This window comes from Scyliorhinus torazame, chromosome 15, assembly GCF_047496885.1.
Source record: "Scyliorhinus torazame isolate Kashiwa2021f chromosome 15, sScyTor2.1, whole genome shotgun sequence".
In the NCBI taxonomy this organism is placed as follows: domain Eukaryota; kingdom Metazoa; phylum Chordata; class Chondrichthyes; order Carcharhiniformes; family Scyliorhinidae; genus Scyliorhinus; species Scyliorhinus torazame.
Window position 1 is genome coordinate 195,882,209 of NC_092721.1, and position 26,189 is coordinate 195,908,397.

At 49.9% G+C, this 26,189-nt stretch overlaps 1 protein-coding gene and 1 non-coding gene across 5 annotated transcripts in view; one reads left to right on the plus strand and one right to left on the minus strand.

The window, feature by feature from the left end:
- The window catches only part of nlgn4xa (neuroligin 4 X-linked a), a 322,177-nt gene that overhangs the window by 248,128 nt on the left and 47,860 nt on the right, over positions 1–26,189 (minus strand). The gene's annotated exons all lie outside the window — the stretch shown is intronic.
- Positions 23,314–23,499, plus strand: LOC140392208 (U2 spliceosomal RNA). The gene has a single exon (XR_011935272.1). It is a non-coding gene; the product is annotated as a U2 spliceosomal RNA (small nuclear RNA).

Below are 26,189 nucleotides of genomic sequence, written 5' to 3' on the forward strand. Positions count from 1 at the left end.
ATCAAGCTAGACGTCTCGTGGCCGTTGATGGAGATCGTCGTTGTAGCTGTTGCAAGCGTCCGGGGCCGACTCTGGTCCAGAGTCACCGAGGCCAGCTGAAGTAATTGAGGGTTCTGGTCGGGCAGCGTGTAGTCGGCTGTGCTGGGGGCCTGGGGCCCCATCCAAGATGGCGTCACCCATGGGTCGCACATGGTGTCCGGGGATGAAGAAGATGGCGGCGGCGAGGGACAAAATGGCGGCGCCCACCCGTCCAGCGTGGTGTCTGGGGGGCAAATGGCCACGCCCGCGGGTCGCACATGGCCTTAGGATAGGAGGGTGGCGGTGAGCGCTGGGCGGTCAGGGCCTGAAGTGGGGGTTGCCGATAGTCGCTGGAGACCGCAGTCACGGTGCGGGCCTGGCAGACCACCGAAAAGTGGCCCTTCTTGCCGCACCCTTTGCAGGCGGCGGTGCGGGCCGGGCAGCGCGGGCGGGGATGATTCGCCTGCCCGCAGAAGAAACAGCAGGGCCCGGCGGTGTTAGCGGGCTGTCTCGCTGCGCAGGCTTGCGGGGTTAGGGGGAAGGCCTGTGGGGCTGCCGCTGCGGGGTGCCACGCAGCCCAGGGGGCCATCGCACGTTCGGGCGCAAAGGACTGCGCGTTTTTATAGGCAACGTCCATGGACCCTGCCAGGGCCCGTGCCTCTGTAAGTCCCAGAGTGTCCATTTCTAGGAGTCTTTGGCGGATATCGGGGGAGCTCATACCTGCCACAAATGCATCCCTAATCAAAGTGCCGTGTGCTCGCTCCCCGAAACTGGCGGGCAGCCACAGTTTCGGCCCAGCACCAGCAGCGCCCGGTAGAAATCTTCCAACGTTTCCTCGGGGCTTTGCCGCCTAGTCGCCAGCAGGTGACGAGCGTAGACCTGGTTCACAGGGCGGATATAATGTCCTTCTAGCAGCTCGATCGCAGCAGCATAATTCTCCGCCTCCTCGATAAGAGGGTAGATCCTCGGGCTGACCCGTGAGCGTAGGAGATGCATCTTTTGTCCTTCCGTGGGGGTGTCGGCGGCCGTGTCGAGGTAGCCCTTAAAGCACGCCAGCCAATGTTTAAAAATAGCAGCAGGGTTGTCCGCGTGGGGGCTGAGCTGGAGGCACTCCGGTTTGATACGGAGATCCATCCTTCCAACTGAAGTTGTAGCAGATTAAATTGATGCGCAATCAATTACTCTCAAGACGAAGTGATTCATAACTGAAGGCTTTAATCTGCTAGAACTCTTCCCCAGCAGCTTCGATACAGAAAGTGAAGGCTGCTGGGACGGCACCATTTCTTATACTCCGCCTCTTAGGGCGGAGCTATGTACATCAGCCAATGGTAGACTCCTGGGTCTAACCAATGGTCATCCACCTCTCAGGTACCGCAATACCTGGTACTACCACACGAGTATGATTGTCCGGCTAAGAAACTCCCTGTACTGGTAATGGGTTCTGTGGGTTCTTGAATTGCCGATGAGTCCCATCCGAGAGCCATGTTTTTAACCCGTGCCTGGCAGGTGTTTCCGGGAGATGGGATCTAGATTGCTGGGATCTAGGTTAACTTTGAAAAAGGGTCATCTTGACTCGAAACGTTAGCGCCTTCCTCTCCCTACAGCTGCTGCCAGACCTGCTGGGATTTCCAGCATTTTCTCTTTGGTTTCAGATTCCAGCATCCGCAGTCTTTTGCTTTTATCTGGATCGCTGGTATTCCAGCTCCTCTTCCGGGCCTCCTCTTGCCGTCGGGTGTCCTTGAAGAATTGTGTTCCTTCAATCAGGAGGTCTCTTCGAAGCAAGAACCTCCCAGGCATTGATGTCCCATGTTGCATTTCTTGAGGTAAGCCTTCAGAGTGTCTTTGAAGAGCTTCCTTTGTCCTCCTCTTGTTCGGAAACCTTCCTTGAGCTGGACGAGGAAGATTTGCGTTGCCAGTCGGGGACCTGATAGCCTAAGTATAGAGTGGACCCAGCAGAGTTAGTTTTGGAGGATTATGGCCTCGTAGCTGGTGCTCTTGGCTCCTTCAAGGACACTGATGTTGGTCCGCCTGTCCTCCCAGCTGATGTGGGGAATCTGTCTCAGACAGCGTTGATGATATCTCTCCAGCACCTTGAGGTGGCGTCTGTACGTAGTCAAAGTATCTGAGCCATATCTGAGCTGAGTTAGGAGGAGTCTGAGGAGATCACATAGCTTTGGAAGAATTGTGTATCACATTGTTGGATACTAATGTATGAATGTTATTCCTGTTGCATAAAATATTTTTCACTCTAAAAATAGTCTCCAACCTACAACCATTTATTGATGTGAATAAGCTGCCGAGTTTTCCAATAAGTTGAAACTTAGTTTTACCATAAACATTCACAGTGATCCTGAGCTTCTGCTATTGGTTACAAAGGCTTAATACGTTCACTTGAATTTCCTTCTGGAAGCAAGAGCTACTTTAGCAGAAATACTGATTCATTTACAAGAAGAGGGAGGGGTTTCAGATGTAGACGTCAAGCATTCATGAACTAACTAGCCATAACAATTACAGACCAAAAAGGAACTTGCATTTAGATGGCACCTTCCTCGTCCACGTAATGTTGCAACACAGGTCAATAACAGTCCAGGACATGTTAGAAATTTGATCATAGATGTAATGGAGGCAGAAGCAGCAATTAATTTGTACATAGGTTGGTCCTTCAAACAACAAAGAGATGAAGACCAGATTGTCCATTTTGGTGGCATTACCTGAGGGATGAATATTGGCCAGAACACCCGAACTCCCTGGTCCCCTTTCTCAAGATGATCATGGAATCTTTTAGACAGATTATTGGGATGAAGGGGTTGTTCTTTGAGGAGAGATTGAGTAAGGTAGACCCATATCTCCAGGGGTTTAACAGCATGAGAGGTGAAAACGTTGCAAAAAAAAAAAAATTCTTCATGTTTGGAGCAGGGTACCCGCTGAGAAAATGTTTCGCCATACTCGGGACTCTTGAACAGTTTCAGGATCAATCGACGCACATTTAGGGCTGAGATGAGGATTAATGTCTTTAATCAAAGGGCAGAATTTTGCCGATCTCTCCATGGAGGGTTTAATGGTGGGCAGGGGGAACAATGAGGCAGGAGTTCCAAATTTTGCTCTCACGCTGGCATACAATGATGACAGGACCTTTCAATCCTGCCAGTCATAGTGGGTCCCAATTCAAAGAACAAAGAACAAAGAAAAGTACAGCACAGGAACAGGCCCTTCGGCCCTCCAAGCCTGTGCCGACCACGCCGCCCGTCTAAACTAAAATCTTCTACACTTCTGGGGTCCGTATCCCTCTATTCCCATCCTATTCATGTATTTGTCAAGATGCCCCTTAAACGTCACCATCGGCTCTGCTTCCACCACCTCCTCCGGTAGCGAGTTCCAGGCACCCACGACCCTCTGTGTAAAAGACTTGCCTCGTACATCTCCTCTAAACCTTGCCCCTCACCCCTTAAACCTATGCCCCCTAGTAATTGACCCCTCTACCCTGGGAAAAAGCCCCTGACTATCCACTCTGTCTATGCCCCTCATAATTTTGTCGAGGCTAGTGAAATGAAAAAAAAAAATGAAAATCGCTCATTGTCACAAGTAGGCTTCAAATGAAGTTACAGTGAAACGCCCCTAGTCGCCACATTCCGGCGCCTGTTCGGGGAGGCTGGTACGGGAATTGAACCGTGCTGCTGGCCTGCCTTGGTCTGCTTTCGAAGCCAGCGATTTAGCCCTGTGCTAAACAGTGTTGAACAAATTTGCATCCTCCGCTATGCCCGACCTTTCTCGCCACCAGTGGGAAATCACGTCGGTCCAGAACATGTCTGGGCCAGCGAGGTATGTGCATATCGGCGCTTCCCTGAAGAAGGCCTGGGGCTGCCTTCAGAGCTCGGGATGGAGGCCACCAGTGATCGTGGACCCTGGAACACGCAGCAGTGAGCGGCACGAGCATCTGTTGGTGGATCTTCCAGCTTCAGCATCTTCAAGGAAATCCTTCTTCCAGCTTCAGAGTTTTCCTAGAGGGTCATCCTCTTCCTTCACAAGGCCCATCTTCTTGCTCCAACGTTTGGTCGGTTATGTCCGGCCTCCTATTAAAAACTGGCGCCTGGACATGTTGGCGGGATGTGAGCCGTCCAGCCCACCGCACCGCACGAAGCATCCCATAACCCCCCCGATGCATATTTAATGAGGCCAGGGTCGCGCAATGCCCTTCCACAGCAGGGTGCATCCCCCAACGTCCCTGCACCCACATAGAACCGAGTCTGGGAGGTTAAATTCCAGGTAACAGATTGTGAATCTTTGGAATTCTCTCTCGCAGAAGGCTGTGAATGCTCAGTCATTAGACAGAGAGTGATAAGGGGCTGTGTTCTCCGGTTCCCCAGCTCCATGTTTCCCGGCAGCACGCCATTCACTAGCGGCGGGATCCTGTCTCCCAGTCGCTTGCGAACGGGATTTCCCACTGAAGCCACCCCGTGCGGCTGGCAAACCCATTGGCGGGGGAGCACAGAGGGCGGAAGAGGGGGTGGGGGGGGGGGGGGGGGCAGGGGGGGAGTGAATTGCAACGACCAGAGAATTCCAGCCAATATTTTGGGATACTGGGGGAATTAAGGGATAAGGGGTCAGTGCAGGAAGGTGGAGCTCCGGTAAAAGTTCAGCGTGATCTTGTTCAGTAATGGGGCAAGCTCGAATGGCCAAATACCACTCTCCAGCTCCTATGTTGTTATCATAGATTATCATAGAATTTACAGTGCAGAAGGAGGCCATTCGGCCCATCGAGTCTGCACCGGCTCTTGGAAAGAGCACCCTACCCAAGGTCAACACCTCCACCTTATCCCCATAACCCAGTAACCCCACTCAACACTAAGGGCACTTATGTTTCAGTGTCTACTTGACACCTGGCAATGGAGCAATTCTGCAGGATAGTATTATACTGAACAGGCAGCAGGGTTTGAAACTACAACCTTGTGAGTTAAGTCAAGAGTTCCAACACTGAGTCCATGTGGATAATTAGAAATTAACGTGGAGTGACTTTCATACTGTGGAAGATTGTCTTTTACACAGTTGCGTAGCAGTCAATAAATGTTGCGAAGATTCATGCTCAAGCTGATAAGTGGCAAGTAACATTCACAGACGTGCCAATGATTGTCTCCAGTAATGCAGAATCTAACCCTCTCTTCTTGACATACAATCACCATTGCCGAAGTCCCCACCATTACCATCCTCGGGGTGGGGGGGTTACCATTAACCAGACGTGTAACTGGACCAGCCATATAAATACTGTGGCCACCAGAGCAGGTCAAGTCTGGGAATTCTGAGGTGAGCAACTCACATCTCCTGACTCTCCAAAGCTTATCCACCATCTACAAGGCACACATCAGAAGTGTGATGGAGGACTCTCCACTTACCTTGTTGAGTGCAGTTCCAACAATACTCATGAAGCTTGACACCATCCAGGACAAAGCAGCCCACTTGGGCAGCATCCCATCCACCACCTTCAACATGCACTCCCTCCACCACAAAGCATAGTTGCAGTTGCGTGCATATTCTACAGGATGCACTGCACAAGCACAACAAGACTCCTTCAACAGCACACTCCAAACCCGCAACCTCTACCATCTAGAAGAACAAGAGTAGGAGATTATCATAGATTATCATAGAATATACAGTGCAGAAGGAGGCCATTCGGCCCATCGAGTCTGCACCGGCTCTTGGAAAGAGCACCCTACCCAAGGTCAACACCTCCACCCTATCCCCATAACCCAGTAACCCCACCCAACACGAAGGGCAATTTTGGACACTAAGGGCAATTTATCATGGCCAATACACCTAACCTGCACATCTTTGGATTGTGGGAGGAAACCGGAGCACCCGGAGGAAACCCACGCACACACGGGGAGGATGTGCAGACTCCGCACAGACAGTGACCCAAGCCGGAATCGAACCTGGGACCCTGGAGCTGTGAAGCAATTGTGCTATCCACAATGCTACCGTGCTGCCAAGATGCATAGAAACATCATCACCGACAAGTTAACCTTCAAGCCACACGCCATCTTGGCTATGAACTCCATTCTTTCACTGCCTCTGGATCAAAACCCTGGAACTCCCTTCCAAACGGCACTGTGGGTGTCCCTACACCGCATGGGAATGCAACGGTTCAAGAAGGTGGATCTCCACCACCTTCTCAACAGGAAGTTATGAGTGGGCAAAAAGATTGTGGCCTAGCCTGCAACTGTCAATGCATGAAAAATGTTTTAAAAACTCAGCGAGAAAGTATCTAACACAGCTTTTCCACTTATTACCTGAGGGAAATTAAGCCACTTGATCAGAGGTTTTTTGAATAGTTCAAATTGACCTTCTCAACACGAGAAAATAAGGGATTTAACCTGCGCTAATTAATCAAATGACACACGTTGGTTTTTGATGAAGGATGGAAAAGGGAATCAAACCAGATGCAAAGACAACCATAGTTATTAAGAGTTAAGTTGTTCATTCTGATTAAACAGTTCCTGAAATAACCAACTCCCCCATGTGGACTATCGCCCACTGTGTGGCTCTATCACTAACAACTGTTAGTCAATATTAGCCCGCATTGACGTGACAACATTCGGAACTGCATTTTACATGCCCCCACCAGGCGTGCTTTCAGTGGGGAGGGTATATATAATAAGCCAGATGCCGCATCGCCAACTTACTGCCCAACCCTGAGCCCACCCCCAGAATAAAGGGATGGGCGGGGGCAAAATTAGCTGCCACCTACCATATTTAAATAAATAATCAAGGGTCAATTGGTCTTGTTAACAAGCAAATTGACCCTGGTCTTCTTCTTCTTCAGGAATCACTCGTGAACGAGTATGATTGTCCACCTAAGAAACTGTGTGTTACTGGGATCCGTGAGTTCTGGCATTGCTGATGAGTCTGATCCCGAGCTGTATCTTCGACTGCACACTTGGCAGGTGTTTCCGGGAGGTGGGATCGATCCTTTGACTCTGGATCGTGGATTCCTTTCTCAGGCTCCTTTTCCAGGCCTCCTCTTGCCGTAGTGTGTCCTCGAAGAATTGTGTCCCTTCAATCAGGAGGTTCCTCCAAGTAGGTGTCTTCTGAGCCTGGGTCTCCCAGGCCTTGGCATCCTTGTTGCATTTCCTATGGTAAGCCTTTGGGTGTCTTTGTAGCACTTCCCTTGTCCTCCTCTTGTTTGGAAGCTATCCTTGAGCTGGACACAGAAGATTTGCTTGGACAGTTCAGTATAATACAACCCTGCAGAATTTCTCTATTGTCAGGCATCAAGTAGACACTGAAACATAACATCATAAGAGCAGGAGAATGCTATTTGGCCCTTGAGCTTGAACAAGATCACACTGAAACGTGAACTGAACTCCGTCTTCCTCCACTAACCTCTTGTCCCTTAATTCCTTTATATCCAAAAATCTTATCGCTCTCCTAGTTGGAAATGCTTCGAGACTGAGCATTCACAACCCTCTGAGATAAAGAATTCCAAAGATTCACAATCCTTTGGCTGTAATTTTCCTCCGCAGTGGAGGGGGGGGGGGGGGGGACGTCCCACTCTGCCTCAATTCAGCCCACCCACACGTGCCATAGCTGGCGGGGGGGGCAGGCTGGCATGAAGCGGATTGGCTTCACACTGGCTTTGCTTCTGGGGGAGCCTCACAACCGCCGCCCCCCCCATCACCCCCCAAGCTACCATTGTCAAGATATTCTGAAGATATAAATCCAGTGAAAGCCAGTGCAAGGGAAGCTTTTATAAAACCACAGAAATAGCACACAAGAGGACACTACACCCCTTCATGTCTATGCCAACTCTACGCTCAAGAAATTCAAAATTAATCTCCCTGCCCTGTTCCCTTCGCATTGGCCTGAATCCTCTCCGTCAAATATGTATCCAATTTCTCGTTAAAGTTGTAATAGTCTGTGGTTCAACCATGCTCAGCAACCTTCTCCATAATAGAATTTATCTTAAACTCTCTCCACAATCACTTTGTCATCTTTGAAATTATAACAAGATTTCCCGCTGGCTCCCTCACCAGAGAAGATGATCTTTTCCTATTTGCTCTATCAAAATGATTCGTGATTTGGAAAAAAACTCTATTAAATATCCTCGGTCTTCTCTTTACAGATATAAATGGTCTCAGTGCCTCAAATCTCTCCTCATAGCTGTTATCTTCCATCGCTGATATAATCGTGATGATTCACATCAAAGGATCCCTGTGACTTTAATGCTTTTGCTATAAGATTATAAAATTGTCTTCAAATCCCTCCCTGGCCTCGCTGCTCCCTATTCGCGAACCTCCTCCAGCCCTACAACCTCATGAGATCTCCGCACTCCCACCGTCCTGACCTCCCCGTTTCAGTCCCCTGCTTTCAGCGATAGAACATGGAACTTACAATGCAGAAGGAGGCCACTCGGCCCATCAAGTCTTCACCAGCCCTTGGAAAGAGCACCCCACTCAAGCCCCACACTTCCACCCTATCCCCGTAACCCAGTAACCCCATCTAACCTTTTTGGACACTAAGGGCAATTTAGCACGGCCAATCCACCTAACCTGCACATCTTTGGGCTTGTGGGAAGAAACCGGAGCGCCCGGAGGAAACCCACCCAGACACGGGGAGAACGTGCAGACTCCGCACAGACAGTGACCCAACCCGGGAATCGAACCTGGGACCCTGGCGCTCTGAAGCAACCGTGCTAACCACCGTGCTACCAAAGCCCCAAAGCAGCCTGAGCAGCTGGAATTCACGTAATTCATAAACCATTCCAGCTCTCAACCTCACTTGCCTCATTCCGGATGTTCCGCAAAATCAATCCCTTTGATCAAGCGTTTGGTCTTCCGCCCGCATGTCCCCTTTGTGGGTCAGTATTGGATTTTGTTGAACAACATTCTTGTGAAGTGCCTTGGGACGTTTGACTACGTTTAAAGGCGCTTTATAAATGCAAGCTATCACGACTTCTTCATCCATGTTCATGAGACCCAACATATTGTGAGGTTGGAAATTCCACGATACTGTCCCAGTGATGACGAAGGAACAGTGATATATGTCTACGTCAGGCTGATCCGTGGCTTTGACTGGGATACCCCGACCACACCGACGTGGGGCCCACCGCAGGGGATGGAAGGTGCTGGCCAGAAGCCCATTGACTTTCAGCGCGGGACTGCAAGATCCCAGCGACAGGCGGGGCCAGAAAATGCTCTGAAGTCAACTTTGAGGCGATTGCATTTCCACCACGTCCAGCCGCAAGAAAACAGTCTGACTTGAAAATGGACAAACCCTGAGGAAAACAACTTCAAACTCTTCCAAAAGACGATTGGTGAGAATTAAACAATGGACCGTAAGACATAGGAGCAGAATTAGGCCACTCGGCCCATCGAGTCTGCTCCGCCATTCAATCATGGCTGATATTTTTCTCATCCCCATTCTCCTGCCTTCTCCCCATAACCCCTTATTAATCAAGAACCTATCTATCTCTGTCTTAAAGAAACTCAGTGATTTGGCCTCCACAGCCTTCCGCAGCAAAGAGTTCCACAGATTCACCACCCTCTGGCTGAAGAAATTCCTCCTCATCTCTGTTTTAAAGGATGGTCCCTTTAGTCTGAGATTGTGTCCTCTGGTTCTAATTTTTCCTACAAGTGGAAACATCCTCTCCACGTCCACTCTATGCAGGCCTCGCAGTATCCTGTAAGTTTCAATAAGATCCCTTCTAAACTCCAAAGAGTAAGAAAATGAAAAAAAGAAAAAAAATTGCTTATTGTCACAAGTAAGCTTCAATGGAGTTACTGTGAAAAGCCCCTAGTCGCCACATTCCGGCACCTGTTCGGGGAGGCTGGTACGGGAATTGAACCGTGCTGCTGGCCTGCCTTGGTCTGCTTTCAAAGCCAGCGATTTAGCCCAGTGTGCTAAACCAGCCCCAGTTCCAAAGGGGGTGCAGGAGCATTGGAAGCCAGCGATTTAACCGAATGTGCTAAACCAGCCCCTGGCTAAAACAAACCCAGAGTCCTCAACCGTTCCTCAAACGACAAGTTCTTAATTCCAGGGATCATTCTTGTGAACCTCCTCTGGACCCTTTCCAAGGCCAGCACATCCTTCCTTAGATATGGGGCCCAAAACTGCTCACAATACTCTTCTGAGCAGAGACCCCATTGTGCACTGTAGCTCTGAGAGCATTATTTCACATTCATCCATCATCATGGCCAAAATTCTCCGGCCGTTGGATTCTCTTTTTCCGATGGCAGCGTGCCCCGCCCGGCGGGTTTCCCGGCGGCGTGGGATGGCTTCAATGGGAAATCCCACTGACAAGCGATGGGAAGAGAGAATCCCGCCACCAGCAAACGGCAAGCTGGAGGATCGGAGAATCTGTCCCCGATTTGCTGGTTTGAGAGGCACACCAGAAACGTGAACACACAATCCAGCTTGGCACTTTTGTGCAGCACTGAGGCAGTGCTGCCCTGTCACAAGCGCCATCTTTTGAATGAGACATTGAGCCCATCTGATTCCATGGGATCGGTGAAGAGCAGGGTGAGTCTCCCCCTGTGTCCTGGTCAATGTCCATCCCTTAACCCACAGACGATCTGGTTATTTATTTAATTGCTGATTGTGGAACAGCGAACATGTTTCTTCGAATCCAAGAGTGGCCACACTTCAAAATTTTTCCGTTGGCTGTGAGGCGTTTTAGAATCTTCCGAGGTCATTAATGAAAGCAAAAGGGATTATTATTTAAATGGTAAAATATTAAAACATGCTACTGTGCAGAGGGACCTGGGTGTCCTAGTGCATGATCCGCCAAAAGTTGGTTTACAGCAGGTGATGAAGAAGGCGAATGGAATCTTGTCCTTCATTGCTAGAGGGATGGGGTTTAAGACGAGGGAGGTTATGCTGCAACTGTATAAGGTGTTAGTGAGGCCACACCTGGAGTATTGTGTTCAGTTTTGGTCTCCTTACTTGAGAAAGGTCGTACTGGCACTGGAGGGTATGCAGAGGAGATTCACTAGGTTAATCTCAGAGCTGAGGGGGTTGGATTACGAGGATAGGTTGAGTAGATTGGGACTGTACTCGTTGGAATTTAGAAGGATGCGGAGGGATCTTATAGAAACATATAAAATTATGAAGGGAATAGATAGGATCGATGCGGGAGGTTGTTTCCACCGGTGGGTGAAAGCAGAGCTGGGGGCATAGTCTCAAAATAATGGAATGTAGATTTAGGACTGAGTTTAGTAGGAACTTCTCACCCAAAAGGTTGTGAATCATTAAATGTTTTCAAGATTAAGATAGATAGTTTTTTGAAGAATAAAGGATTAAAGAGTTATGGTGTTCGGCTGGGAAAGTGGAGCTGAGTCCACAAAAGATCAGCCATGATCTCATTGATTGGTGGAACAGGCTCGAAGGGCCAGATGGCCTACTCCTGCTCCTAGTTCTTATGTTCTTATGAAGGACCACATATAAATGCGAAATCTTTCTATCCTTTTTCTTTCCAGTTACGCAAACAGCAGAGGGAATCCTTACTGCTTGCATATTTTACAAAAACAAATTCCTGTGCAAAGTCAGTAATTAAAGGTCATAGATTTGCATACAAATTAGGTTACAGCTCATCATTGGCTCTAATGTGGCTTGATATCAAAAATCCTCTGACAGGCAGGAAGACAGGAATTATGCTGTGCAATTATTACGGTTCCAAGGCTTAACATGTTTCTCTGTAGCTCCCTTGTCCATTATTCTAACAAATGCATCAGCCCATTTAAAATAAATCTGTAAATACATCTGTTAAGGAGCATACAAAGGGCGAGTATAAACATGATCTTAACGCTGGCACAGCAATCGCCACACAATATAATTTCAAGGCAGGAGCGAGATAAAGAGAAAAGAAAGGTCCTTCCATGTATATAACCCCTTTCACAATGTCAGGCACCAATTAAATGTTTCACAACCCATGAAATACTTTCTCAAAGTGAGGTTGCAATTGTAATGTAAGGAGCAAACAGCCAATGTGCGCACACAACCCAAAAACAACAATGTGATGATGGCCAAATTATCTACCATAGATATGTTGCTTGAGGGGGGAAAAAAGCAATGGCCAGTGTAGATAACTCCTCAGCTCTCCTAAAAAAAATGTTGCAATGATTAAGGAGAATATTGCAGTGCTGGAGAGAGGGAATGTCCTGGGGGGTGTCAAGGACTGAATCTCTTGCTTCAGAGTTAAGAGAACAAAGTACCAGATATAGTACTCTAAAGGTCACTAACTATTCAAGTGAGAAAATACTGGTATGTAGGAACAGCGGAAATTACATCGGAGTGCAAATAGGGACAGGTTATCTCTAATGGGAATGATTTCTTGGGGCACAATGATAGCATACATGCTTCTGAGCCACATCCTTCAAGCTCCACTTGACCGGCATGGTAACACAGTGGTTAGCACTGTTGCTTCACAGCGCCAGGGTCCCAGGTTCGATTCCCGCTTGGGTCACTGTCTGTGCGGAGTCTGCACGTTCTCCCCGTGCCTGGGTGGGTTTCCTCCGGGTGCTCCGGTTTCCTCCCACAAGTCCCGAAAGACGTGCCGTTAGGTGAATTGGATATTCTGAATTCTCCCTCTGTGTACTCGAACAGGTGCCAGAGTGTGGCGACTAGGGGCTTTTCACAGTAACTTCATTGCAGCGTTAATGTGAACTTACTTGTGACAATAATAAAGACTATTATTAGTATATAAGATCTTGAGGGGGCTTGACAGGGTAGACACTGAGGGGCTATTTCTCCTTGTGGGAGAGGTAGGGGACGTAGTTTAAAAGTAAGAGGTCTCCCATTTAAGATGGCGATGAGGAAAATCTTTTCTTCCCCTCAGAGGGTCGCGAGCCACTCTCTTCCTCAAGAGCACGGTGGAGGCAGGATGACTGAATATTTTTGAAGGCTTGAATTCAATAGATTCTCGACTGACAAGGGAGGAGAGCGAGTGGAGGGCACAGTCATCCCAGCCCACGATCTTTTGAATGGCAGAGCAGGTTCAAGGGCTGAATGGCCAGGCCATTCTCCGAATTTGTATTGGCCTGCTGACCAGGATTGTTGAGAATGTACTCGACTTGGAAGGAAGTGACTTACTGATGTCCTATGGGGATTTGTGCTGAATCTCAACTATTCACTGTGTTCATGAATGACTTCAATAGCTCAATAGAGGGACAGATATTGAAGTTGGACAATGATGCAGAGATTGGATGCCAACCGAGTAATGAAGGCAGGAGCATAACATTACAAAGAGAAGTGAGTGGGAAAAACTGGAGCTGACGGATTTAACACAAGTAAGTGTGAGGTCATCCATTTTGGACCCAAAGATGGATAAATCCAAGCATTTTTTAAATGATGAAAGGTTACTTATCAGCGGGGGTTCTGGAAGAGTAAATGGTCCATGTACATAGATCACTGAACTGCAGTGGGCCAAACAAAAAATAATCAACAAGGCTAATGTGAGATTGAAATATTGGAATAGTAGGTCTTTATATCCAGGGAGTTGAAAGTCAAGCGGAGGAAGTTTTGCTCCAACTATGCCAAGCCCGGGTTAAACCACAAACTAACAGCACTGCAGCACTGATCATCCTATTACAGAGAGGGTGTAATTGCAGTCGAGAGGTTACAGAGCAGATTTGCGAGGACGTTGCCAGGGCTGGAAAACAGCAGCTACCAGGAGAGATTGGACAGGCTGGAGTTGATCTCCTTGGAACAGAGGAGGCTGAGGGCAGGTTTGATTGAAGTGCACAACATTGTGAGGGGCCCGGATGGAGTGGACGGGGAAGGGCCCATTTGATTTAGCAGAGAAGAAAAGATTTAAAGTTATTGGTAGAAAGATTAGGGTGGGCTTGAGGCAAGGTTTTGTTCCACCCAGAGGACTGTTGGGGTCTGGAACTCATAGCCTGAGAGGGTAGTAGAGGCAGAAACCCTCAATTCATTTTAAAAGGTGTCTGGATATGCACCACAAGTGCCGTACTCATGCATTACAACAGTGTAATGGGCAGACCTGAGGTTGTGAATGGTGCCATATAAATGCGAGGGTTTTCTTTTAGGACCAATGTATCACCCCTTTATTTCCGGTATATCACCCCTTTAATTGAATTTGAGGGCTGAGACGTTATGAACATATGAATCTGGGGCGGGGGTAGGCCATTCGGCCCCTCAAAGCCTGCGTCATCATTCGGCACAGCATCCATCCCTTTTAGGCTTACAATGCTGGCTCTGGCGGGTATACATTTTCATCAGTCCCAGCATCCCTAAGCTGAATGTGAATCAGAATTCACCCAGTATCTTAGTCAATATTTCACCAGAAAGAGCTTAATAAGAATTTATTGTCACATGTAGGCTTACATCAACACTGCAATGAAGTTACTGTGAAAGTCCCCTCGTCGCCACACTATGGGGTACACTGAAGGAGAATTCAGAATGTCCAATTCACCTAAGAAGCTCGTCTTTCGGGACTTGTGGGAGGAAACCGGAGCACCCAGACGACACACGGGGAACTTGAAGGCACCGCGCAGATAGTGGCCCAAGCCGGAAACGAACCTGGGACACTGGCTCTGTGAAGCAACAGTGCTAACCACTGTGCTACCATGCCGCCCGACTGCTACCATGCTGCCCACCGCTACTGTGCCGCCTAACTGAACATTCATCGTAATATCCATCCATTGATGTTGCCAGAATTGGACAATTGCAGCTAAGGCGAACGATTGAATAGGCTGGGGTTGTTCACCTTGAAACAGAAGAGGCTTAAATGAAATTTGATTGCGATGGAAAAAATTGTGAGGGTCCGCGATAGAGTGGCTGGGAAGGGCCTACTTACTTTAACAGAGGCGTCGGTGACCAGGGGACATACATTCAGAAGGCAGCACGGTAGAATAGTGGTTAGCAGTATGGCTTCACAGCACCAGGGTCCCAGGTTCAATTCCCACTTGGGTCACTATCTGTGCGGAGTCTGCATGTTCTCCCCGTGTCTGCATGGGTTTCCTCCGGGTGCTCCGGTTTCCTCCCACAGTCCAAAGATGTGCAGGTTAGGTGGTTTAGCCATGATAAATTGCCCTTAGGTTAGATGGGGTTGCTGTGTTACGGGGATCGGCTGGAGGTGTGGGCTTGAGTAGGGCGCTCTTTCCGAAAGCCGGTGCAGACTCGATGGGCCGAATGGCCTCCTTCTGCAATGTAAATTCTATGATTCTAAAGTGATTGGTAGAAAGATTAGCGGGAAGGTGAAAAATAATGGGCGGGATTCTCCTTCCCGTCAGCCCCACTTTCTGTGCTGCGCGGAGCCCCCGCCCACAGTGGGATCCTCTGTTCCGACAGCCAGCCAATGGAATTTCCCATTGTGGCCATCCCACGCTGTTGGGAAAACCCGTGTGAGTGGGTGCGCTGCCGGTGAAGCGGAAAATCCCGCCGACGGAAAATCCCGCAGAATATTTTCAGCCAGAAGGTTGTGGGGGCCTGGAACTCACTGCCTGAAAGGGAGTTCAACTTATTTAAAAGGATGTGGGCCTGAAGTGTCGTAACCTGCAGAGCTACGGACGAAATGTTGGAAAGTGGAGTTAGGCTGGGGCGGGGGGGAGGCTCATTTTTCGGCCGGTACAGGTGCGATGGGCCAAGTGGCCTCTTTCTGATCCGCAAGCGGTCTATGAGTCTGTGGTTGTAACACTGTTGGAATGCCCCACTGTGTTGTATTTTGCCTGCTGCATTTCGCTACATAATGACTGTGAGTGGGGTAATTGCACCGCGAGGGACTTAATTGCTTGCAAAGTATTTTCAAACGTTGCTGGGAGATGCGGTTCGGTCCTTTGGAAATCTACAATCGCCTGATGGGCAAACCTCATTTGGAACCTCACATTTCAGCACAGGCATTCTGTCCCAATCCAAAACTGTTTTTCTTGCAGATATTGAGTGTGGCACATTTCCAACGTTCGTCTGTCACTCAGATTGCAGTATTCCACAAGCAGCAAGAGTGTGGGTGAATTTCTTTCCCCCCTCTGGTGATCTGACGGAAGGTGGCACATTCACCCTGGTCTTCTTCACCTGGCGCGCAGGAACTTTGGTTTCAGTCGAGAACCTTATCTAAAGGACAGCAATTCCGCGGTGCAAAGTCAAACTACCTTAAGTTGACCACAAGCCTCTGGGGTAGAGAATTCCAAAATATGGGAGCGTTGGGAACAGGGAAAGACCATTCAGCCCCTCAAACCCACTCCACCATTCAGCCCCTCAAACCCGCTCCATCATGTAATCAGATCCCTGGCTGACCTGCATCTGAAGCCCATTTGCTCACCCTGGACCCATGATCCCTGCTCACTGAGATTCTGCCGATCTCAGCTTTGAAACTTTCGATTGGTCTTCAGCCTCGGCAGCTTTCTGGGGGGGGGGCGGGAGTTGCAGAATTTCTGCTCCCCTTTGAGTGGAGAAGTGTTTCCGGACGTCTCTCCTTGAACCGACCTAGCTTTAATTTTAATGGTTGAACCCCTCGTTCTGGGCTCCGTTTCTCTCTTATCTACCTGAGCAACTCCCTCAATCGGTTTGAGCACCTTAGATCACCTCTCAATCTTCTAATCTCAAGGGAGTACAAGCCTGACCTGTGCTACCTCATCATTTAACCACTTAAACTGTAACTGTGCTGTTCGTTCAGTCAGCTGCGCAGAACTAAAAGCACTTTCTTCCTTAGCTGGCTTGACTCCAGCACTGTACTTTATTGGACCCTGCAAAACAACTCATGCTGATGCAGTGTTTGTCAAACTCCAGTGTGATTAATATTGAGAATAACAGGTCTTTGGGACTGATCACAGACCTCTAATCATTCTAGGGAACTTTCATCTTCTCCACATACAGACACCACAGCATATATTAAAACATCTGCAAGGTGCTTTTATTTTAATCAATTTTCCACTGCATTGATTCCCACAGGGTTAGATAAAGTGAAGCTTTGCAAACAGTGCCTCACTGGGTACTATTTTAACTTCTAAGTCAGGAGCTTATGGGTTTACGGTATAAGCTAGTTTGACATGCCCGGTGATGCAATGAAGGAGCTCTGCACAATCGAAGGTAGCGTCTTTTGAATGAAGGATTCAGCCAAATCCCCGCCTGCTTTGTCAGGTGGATGTGAGAGATCCCATGGTACTGTTTTGAAGAAGGATATTCTACCCCAGAGGGTTGTGGAGGCCACGCGTGTGAACTTATTTAAGGCCGAGATAGGAAGGTTTTTGACTTGTTGGGGTATCCGGAGCGGACGAAAAAGGGAAATTGAGCTAAAGGTTAACGGTGATAGTATGGAATGTGGGAGCAGGCTCGACGGGCTGTATGGCGTCGCTGGGTCGAAATCCTGGAACCCCCTTCCTAACAGCACAGTGGGTGTACCTCCACCACTTGGATTGACTAAAGCAGCTCACTGCCGCCTTCTCGAGGGCAATTAGGGATGGTCAATAAAAGAATTATCAAAATTGCCTATTCGTCCTCCTCTTCTGTTCCTAAGCACAGGGGTGTTCTTCCTCATTTTATTCACTGGCCAGCACTTGTTGCCCATCCCTAATTGTCCTTGAACTGGGTGGCTTGCTTGGCCGTTTCAGAGGGCAGTTAAGAGTCAGCCTATAGGTCACATCAGGTGAGAACAGAAGATTTCCTTCCCTAAAGGGCACTCTGGATGGGTTTCTATAATGGTTTCACGGTCAGCGTTACATTTTTAATTCCACCGTGGGTGGGATTCGAACCCGGGTCCCCAGGGAAATACCGGGCTCTCTGGATTACCAGTTAGTGAAAGTACCATTCTGCCACTGCCTCCCCATTGACGTTCTGGATAATATTTATCACTCAACAAACTTCACTAAAGCAGGTTATATGGTCATTATCGCATTGTTGTCTGTGGGGTTTTCTATGTGTGGGGTTATGATCATGTCACTGGGCTATTAATCCAGAGGCCCGGGGTGATGCTCCCGGGCCTCACATGGATTCAAATCCCACCACGGCAGCTGATTAAATTCAATTCATTAAAATATTGGATATAAAGCTAACCTCAGTCATGGTAATGTGACAACAATCACCAATTGTTGCAAAAACCCATCATCCCCACTCACGCCTCTTAGGGAAGGAAATCTGCCATCCTGAGCTGGCCTGGCCTACATGTGACCCACAATGTGCACCGCCCTCTGAAATGGCCTTGAAAGCCACTCAGTTCAAGGGCAATTAGGGGTGGGTGACAAAGGCTGGCACTGCCCGTGATGCCCACATGCTACGAAAGAATAAAGGAAATACAACTGGCCGTTGCATGTCCAATACGATGACAAGTCCTTCAATGGCTGTAAAACAGCTTCAGTTCGGGTCATCATGAAAGGTGCCTGATAAATAAATTCAGATTTACTGGCAGACGGCTGATCGAGATCCATGGTAATCGGCGATCGGGCGGGGAATCCCTTCCGACGCCCGAATCGGGGGCGGCGGTGGTTTGACACCGAGTCTCCGCCACTCCGAGACGGCGTCATCGCGTCATGTGCCGCATGTCGTTGAAACGGCGTTGACGCATCATCGGAAGGCCCTCCCGCTCCGCCCCCGATGGGCCGAGTTCCCGACCTCGCGGTTGACGTTTGGTTTGAACGGTTGGGAACCCGGCGTGGCGGATTCAGGCTGTGTCCAGCCCCGCCACACTCGGTCGTGATCCATGCCACTGGCCGGGTTGGGGGAGGGGGGGGGGGGCTTCCGCGAGGGCTGGGAGGAACTGGTGGGGGATGACCTGGGAGTGGCCAGGGGGTGTCCAGGGAGGCGCTACTTGGCAGGTTGGGCCCGCGCACGGCCGGCGCTATGTTGTACGGCGCGACCGCTGTAGGCCGTCGCCATGCGCATGCGCGGCCACGAACCCGGAAATTCTCACATTTTGTCGCGGAAACCCGGAGTTTACCTATTTATTGAAAGAGCAGCTGATCTTTCCCAATATTTGTACTCCTCATTCTGGAGAGCTTAAAACCTAAAACTCACAATGGGTTAATATTATCGCAGTGTGTCTATCGGCAGGCAGTCAGAGGAGAAATCTAAAATGATTGACCGACTCCCTGCTGTCACCCAGCACAAGGCTGGAAGGTCGGGTCACACAGTTGCGTAATTAGGTAAATACCGGTGCTTTCTTTTTAAGCAACATGCAAAGGGGCTGGTTTAGCACAGGGCTAAATCGCTGGCTTTTAAAGCAGACCAAGGCAGGCCAGCAGCCCAGTTCAATTCCCGTACCAGCCTCCCCGAACAGGCGCCGGAATGTGGCGACTAGGGGCTTTTCACAGTAACTTCATTTGAAGCCTACTCGTGACAATAAGTGATTTTCATTTCATTTCATTTTCATCTGGTAAAGATCACAGGCATTGCAGTGCACCGAAGGCACAGCATTGCAAACACTGCAGCAAATCATTGGCCCGAGCAGGAAAGTATTGCACCATCAGCTACAAGATGCAGCCTCAGCACCGCACAGCTCGAAGACAAATGTGCAGCGCAGTCCTGTACACCAGGCCCAACTTGCCTGCGTTGCAGCAAATCACGTTAGCCTACACAGCAGGTGGGGGGGGGGGGTGGGGGGTGGCGGTTGTGGTGTTTAAAGCTTAAAAATAGCCTCCTTTGCAGAGGGAGCCAGCTCTTTGGAAGTATGGTGGCACGGTGGTTAGCACTGCTGCCTCACAGCGCAAGGGACCCAGGTTCAGTTCCAGCCTCGGGTCACTGTGTGGAGTTTGCACTTTCTCCCCGTGTCTGTGTGGGTTTTCCTCCGGCTGCTCCGGTTTCCTCCCACAGTCCAAAGATGTGCAGGTTAGGTGGATTGGCCACGCTGAATTGCCCCTTAGTGTGCAGAGATGAGCAGCTTAGACGGGGTGACAGTGATAGGGTGGGGGGAGTGGGCAGGGCCAGGGTGCTCTTTGAGAGGATCGCTACGGTCAATGGGCCAAATGGCCTCCTTCTGCACTGTAGGAATTCTATTAAAAATAATCATTCTATAAATGAATAACACCCCGAGGGAAAGGCTCCTGCTTCAGCAGGAGCAGGGTGATCTGACGACAAAATAGGCCAGAATATCCAAGGAACGTCAGGTAACATCACTGGACTTTCAAACTTGAACGGGAAAAGGAAAAAAACTGGGGAAAGAGCAAAGAGACCAATTGGAAAGCTCTATCCAATGAGTTGGTGCATTTATGTTGCGCCCAATTGCACCTTCCTGTGCACCGTTCTATGATCCCATGAACCTTGGGTGAAAAGCCAAACTCCATATTGCAGGATTGAAAAAGTTGGGGACTTCGTGAAGCCAAACTCAATTTTTAAAGCCTGAAAGTTATAGGAGGATTGAAGCTTTTGGGGCGGTGTGTTAACAGCTCCCACAGTTTTCATTTTCTGGGAGTGAATGAGTTGGAGGTTCTGGCTGGTAAAGAGAAGGGACGTTCACCCCCCCTCCCCCCTCCCTCCTTCAACACCCCCCCCCCATCTGCCATGATTTGATTCACATTAAGAGGTATAATAGGACCACCTCACCACCCATTCCTTCATTTTGTACCAAATTATATATATTTTGTTAAATGGCAGGAACATCTTTGTTAGATTCCTTGAATGTGACAGCATTCCATTGATGTAGGTATAACATGCAGCACACGATCAGGCCATTTGCTCCATCTAGTCTGCTGCTGTCGGTGCTTTACTTGAGTCTTCTCCCATTCCAGCTACCTCATCAGCTGTGGCTCAATTGGTAGCATTCCTAACCCTGAGCCTGAAGATTGTGGGCTCAAGCCCTGCTCCAGTCAGTTGATTACAGAAGTTGCGTTGACACTCCAGTGTAAAATGTGTCTCTCAGATGAGGAATTAAACTGAGGATCTGTCTAATCTCACTGGTAAACGTGTGCAGTCCCATTGATATTGTTGTTTTGACGAGCAGGAGAGTTATCCCTGCTGCCAATATTTATCCCTCTCGAGATTTATCCCGGCACAGCGACACAGCGGTTAGCACTGTTGCCTCACAGCACCAGGGACCCGAGTTCGATTCCGGCCTCGGGTCACTGTCTGTGCGGAGTCTGCACGTTCTCCCCGTGTCTGCGTGGGTTTCCTCCAGATGCTCCGGTTTCCCCCCACAATCCAAAGATGTGCAGGTTAGGTGGATTGGCCATGATAAATTGCCCCTTAGTGTCCAAAAGGTTTGGTGGGGTTACTGGTTACAGGAATAGGGTGGATGTGTGGCCTTAAGTCGGGTGCTCTTCCCAAGAGCTGGTGCAGATTCGATAGGCCAAATGGCCATCTTCTGCACTGTAAATTCTATGATACTCTGAAAAGGTACCTAGTGTAGTAACTGCAAGGCTGGGGAACAGGTGCTGGAAAGTGGGATTAAAATGAATGGCTAGTTATGTGGGAGGAAACTTGGGCACCAGGAGGAAACCCACGCAGACAGGGGGAGAACGTGCAGACTACAGTGTAGAAGGAGGCCATTCAAATCACTGCGTCTGCATTGACTCTCTGAAAGACCACCCCACCTCGGCCCATTCCCCCGCCCTGTCCCCGTAACCCAAGTTAATCTGCACATCTTTGGACACTAAGGGGAAATTTAGCATGGTCAATCCACCTAAACCGCACATTTTTGGGCTGTGGGAGGAAACCGAGGAAACTCACACAGACACAGGGAAAACGTACAAACTCCATACAGACAGTCACCAAAGGCCGGAATCGAACCCGGGTCCCTGGCATTGTGAGGCAGCAGTGCTAACCACTGTGCCACCCATAGCTGGAATGCACTGCCTAACAGGGCAGTGGAAAGCAGATGTGACGGTAGCTTTCAAATGGAAATTGTACAGCACTTGAAATGAAGAGATTTACAGGGATTCAAGAAACGGCAAGGGAGAGGAGCTAATTAGATTCCCCTTTCACGGAACTGGCTCAGACAGGAGGGGCTGAATGACCTCCTTCTGTGCCGTGTGTTTCTGTAACATAGCATCATTACTGCGATGCTCCAGTTCCTATCAAAATTTTTAAATTTGAAAAAGAAACTGAAGAATATAATGTCAGTCACATATTCCCAAGGCAGATGTAAAGAGATACTCCACAGGGAGCATGTGGCTAAGTGCAGCTCAGAGATAGTCTGATCAATGAGGCTCACCCATGCAGACTCTACCTTAATGGAACAGTGTAGAACCAGATAGATGTTACTTATCTTAAACAGTTACTGTCGAGGCTCCAATAATTTAATCTCAGGTTGTGGGCAAGGACTGCCTATCGTCTTGCTGTGGAGAGCAAAGGCCTCCTGAGGGGACTATCAGGGATGGGGTGGGGCGTCCGATCACTACAACTCGCCGGACAGATGGCTCCAGTATCCAAGGGCCCTCGCCTGGACATGGCTGCCGGGTGTCCTGAGACCCAGGAGTAAGTGCTGCATGGAAATGAGGCACACATCGTCATGACTGATGAAAATATTTAAACTACCAACCCACCTCCTGGGACCAGCCTGATTGTTCACTTCCATTCTTCCTGGGTGGGTTGGCGATGGGCTGGCGTCAGGATACAGGCTTTCAGATAGCGCCAACCACGCCTCCTCCCCCAACATCTGACTGAAGCCCACCCATTGTGTGGAGGTAACTTCACCCTCAAATGTCGAACTCCAAGAGACCCCCTGGAAGATCTTCAGATCTGCAAAATGGTCGTCAACGTTCTCCAACTGAAAATGATTGAAACCGCCCATTATCTGTGAGATGTTTCTGAGAGGTTTGTCAAGATTCTGTCTTTCTCTCAAAAAAGTGGGCTTGATGTGGCTACAGAAATAGGGACAACTTCCTGGAATAGGGCAATCCAGTGGTTTGAGATGGTTGGGATTTATATCATCAGAGCTGCCACACGGGGTTATCAAAAAAATAGTTTCCCTCACCAGCCTGGCAGTCACATGATACAATGACAATGGATTTGTTGACTAATCACAATGACCAGTCCCTAACGCTAGTCAGCACTTGGCACTTAACAGAAGATCCAGACATGAGGAAAATCCCAGGGATGGAGAGATTTGAGGAAAACAGAACCAGAAATGCTACATTCACTTTGTCACGTGGTAGGTTACTCATGTATCACAAAACGTTATTTCCCAAAAGGAACTAGCAATGGATCAATGCTATCTGCTTCTATCAATTGCCTCGGGAACCTGGTTCATAGATTATCACTTGCTCCACGAAGCATTAATATTGCAGAAGTGCTCAGAATTTATCCTTTTTGAAGAACAGGCCATGTCCTCTGGCTCTGCTGTCCTTGATAAGGAGAACGATCTCGCCATGGCTGCCATTATCAACTCCATTGGAATCTTTAATAAGCATCAATCATGTGGGGCGCATTGCTTCTCGGCCTTTTGGCTAAGATCAACGTGAGGTCAGGTGAATGTCTTTCTTGTGGGAGCATGAATTGGATTGAATTTGAATTGGTTTTTGGAGCAGGCAAGGATCTGGATTAGGGGTTTGCCCCTGACCCACACTCTGTGCTCTAGCTTTGTAACTCTGATCAAATAATAAAGAAAAAAAAATCATGTGGGGCGCAATTTTGCCAACCAGTTGGATTGGGAGCATCGCGGGAGTGACCCAAATTGGGCTTCGCACTGGGCGCAAAACCACCCGTGAGTCACCCGACCCTCGCTGGGCGTGATCCAGATAATCACGGCAAGTCCTCAACCAGACGCCAGAGTATGCTGGCAGCCTGGTAGTGCTAACCTGGCCCTGCCTTGGTGCAGGATCGGCACTACCCAGGTGCCAGGGGCAGTGCCTGGGTGCCAGACTGGCAGTGCCAAGATGCGAGGTTGGCACTGCCAAGGGTCAGGGGCTAAGGGGGGCCATACCCATAAAAGTGGAGGTGAAGGCGGTATGAAGGGTGCGGGGGGGGTGATGGGGGGCATAAAGGGGTGGGGAAGGGGGTGGTCCTGAAAGGGTGACCTTCAGCAAACAAATAGCAGGATGTGCTCACTTGGGGGGAGGGTGTCATTCCCAAGTCTGCTGGGGGAGGGGCGGATGGCATTGCCTGTGGATGGGGTGTGAGGCATCCTCAAGCTTACTGAGAGATCTGGGCACCCTTTCAAAACGGTGGCCCGTTCTCTGAGGAGGCGGTCTGGCCTGTGAGTTCAGCTCCCCAGTGACGGAAACACTTGAAAGGGTGGGTTAGACCAGAGAGAAACTCCCCAAGGCCTAAAAAAAAATAGAGTCTGTTTTGGGTGGGAATCGAGGCGTCGTTCTTGGCGCTTGGAGCACCGGGAGCAACCCCATTATTGAACAGCACTCCATATTTTCCAGCTCCCCCAGCCTGGAACGCTAGAAGTGCCCCTGGCAGTTCCACCTGGGCATCTTGGCAGCCCCAGGCTGGCACCCGGGTGGCATTTCCGCGTGTCCAGGTGGTTCTGCCAGGGTGCCAGGCTGGAAGTCCCAAGGTGCCCGGGTGGCACCAGCAGTGGCAGGGTGCCAGCCTGGCCAGGGGCCGACCACCTGGGAAGCCCCCAATCGCCTGGGAGCACCCCCCCCCCCCCCCCCCCGCCCCACCGAAGTCCCAGTACGCCTGGACCCTGTTTCTGGGGACCAGTACTAATTAGCACACGGCTGGAGTCTGCTCGGTGAGACCCATAGATATCGGGCGTCGGCCTGGCTAAGCCGGTCTTTAACCTCACTTAACTGTGCAAGACTGGGCCCCGCCCACTGAGGGCGGGTTCCAGATCGCAGCGTCTGGTGAGATCTGGTTCGGTCTCGCGAGGCACAATGGCCGCCGGGAATCCTGGGTGAGTCCTCACCCCGGATCTACCACCCATGTCCCGATTCCGTCACGGCGTAGCCGGGCCATCGCACCCTATGCGTCGGTGAATTCAGGTCTGGATCTCACTGAAAAAGCCATCAGGAAACACCTCGCCAGACACCCCCAAAATGGCACTTGGAAATTTTGGGGGAGAATTACCTCCGCCAACTCTCAACCTTTTCTTATTTCCGGTGAGAATGTGCCCAATTAAATAACCTCACATCTCCATTTCCTCATTCATCTTGATCGCTCTCTTCAGTGTCTTTGCGATAGCGGAAATATGGGATTTTGTGGTCCCGCGAAATTCCCACTCAAATTGAGTGGACTGTCTGTCAAATATTCTTTCCCGCCCACGACCAGCCCGGAAAGCCCCGGCCATTGCCTTTTTTTGTCCTGTGAGCAGGAATTCCATCGCCATGGCGATACGTGGCCTCAGAAACCCCAAAGCACAGGCCGGCCCTGCCAACGAGGCGTCGGCAGAGGTCACAGCACACCGCCGGCGAGGGACAGCCTCACGTCCTGTGGCAGAATCGGTTGGTTCAGCGCGTCGGAAAGGAATGCAGCAGATGATCTCAACAGTTCTCACCAGACTCTGAGGATCCGTCCTCATTACCACCCACTGTGAATGACCAGGACTGCGCACAATACGTGTGGCCGCCCCGATAATGCGGAAAATAGCAAGAACAGCACAATATTTCAATGGCCTGCCCCTCCTTCCTCCTCCTTCTGCTACTCTTAACATGATCAGAAATACTTTCTCTCCGCTGTCTGCTGCTCTTCTCATGATCTTCCATTTGAAATTTCTCTTTGTCACTTCAATGTACTTTTTCGCATTCCAAGCATGCTGGGCAGGACTCTCTCAGCCCGGGGCCGGGCCGGAGAATCTCCGCGATCCCACCGATCGGCGGGCCGGCCTCTCTGGCTGGGGGGCTCCTTTCCTCCGCGCCGGCCCATTTAGCCATGCGCCATGATGCGTCGGGGCCGGTGCGGTGAAGGGAGACACCGCGAATGCACGCGTTGGCGCTGGTGCCACTGAGCACGCGCGGACCCCGCGGCACCCAGTTCACACCAGGATCAGCAGCTGTAGCAGCGTGGGCCGCTCCAGAGCCGTGCTGGCCCCCTGTAGGGGCCAGAATTGCTGATCCTGAGGCCGTGTTCACGCCGTCGAGAAACCCAGGATCAGAGAATCCCGCCCGTTATTTGGTATTGAATCCATCGTCGTAAATTATGGCTGGGGTTCTCCAGTCATTGGAATTCACTTTTACGACTGCGCGCGGGTTTCGCGACAGCGTGGGCTGGTTTCAATGCGAAATGGCGTTGACAAGCGGCTCAAAGATAGAATCCCACCGTCAGCGAACGGCGTGCGGCAGAGAAACACGCGGAGAATCCAGCTGACCATTTTTGTCTTCTTTATTAGTTGCTTAGAAGTCCTGCTCACTCAG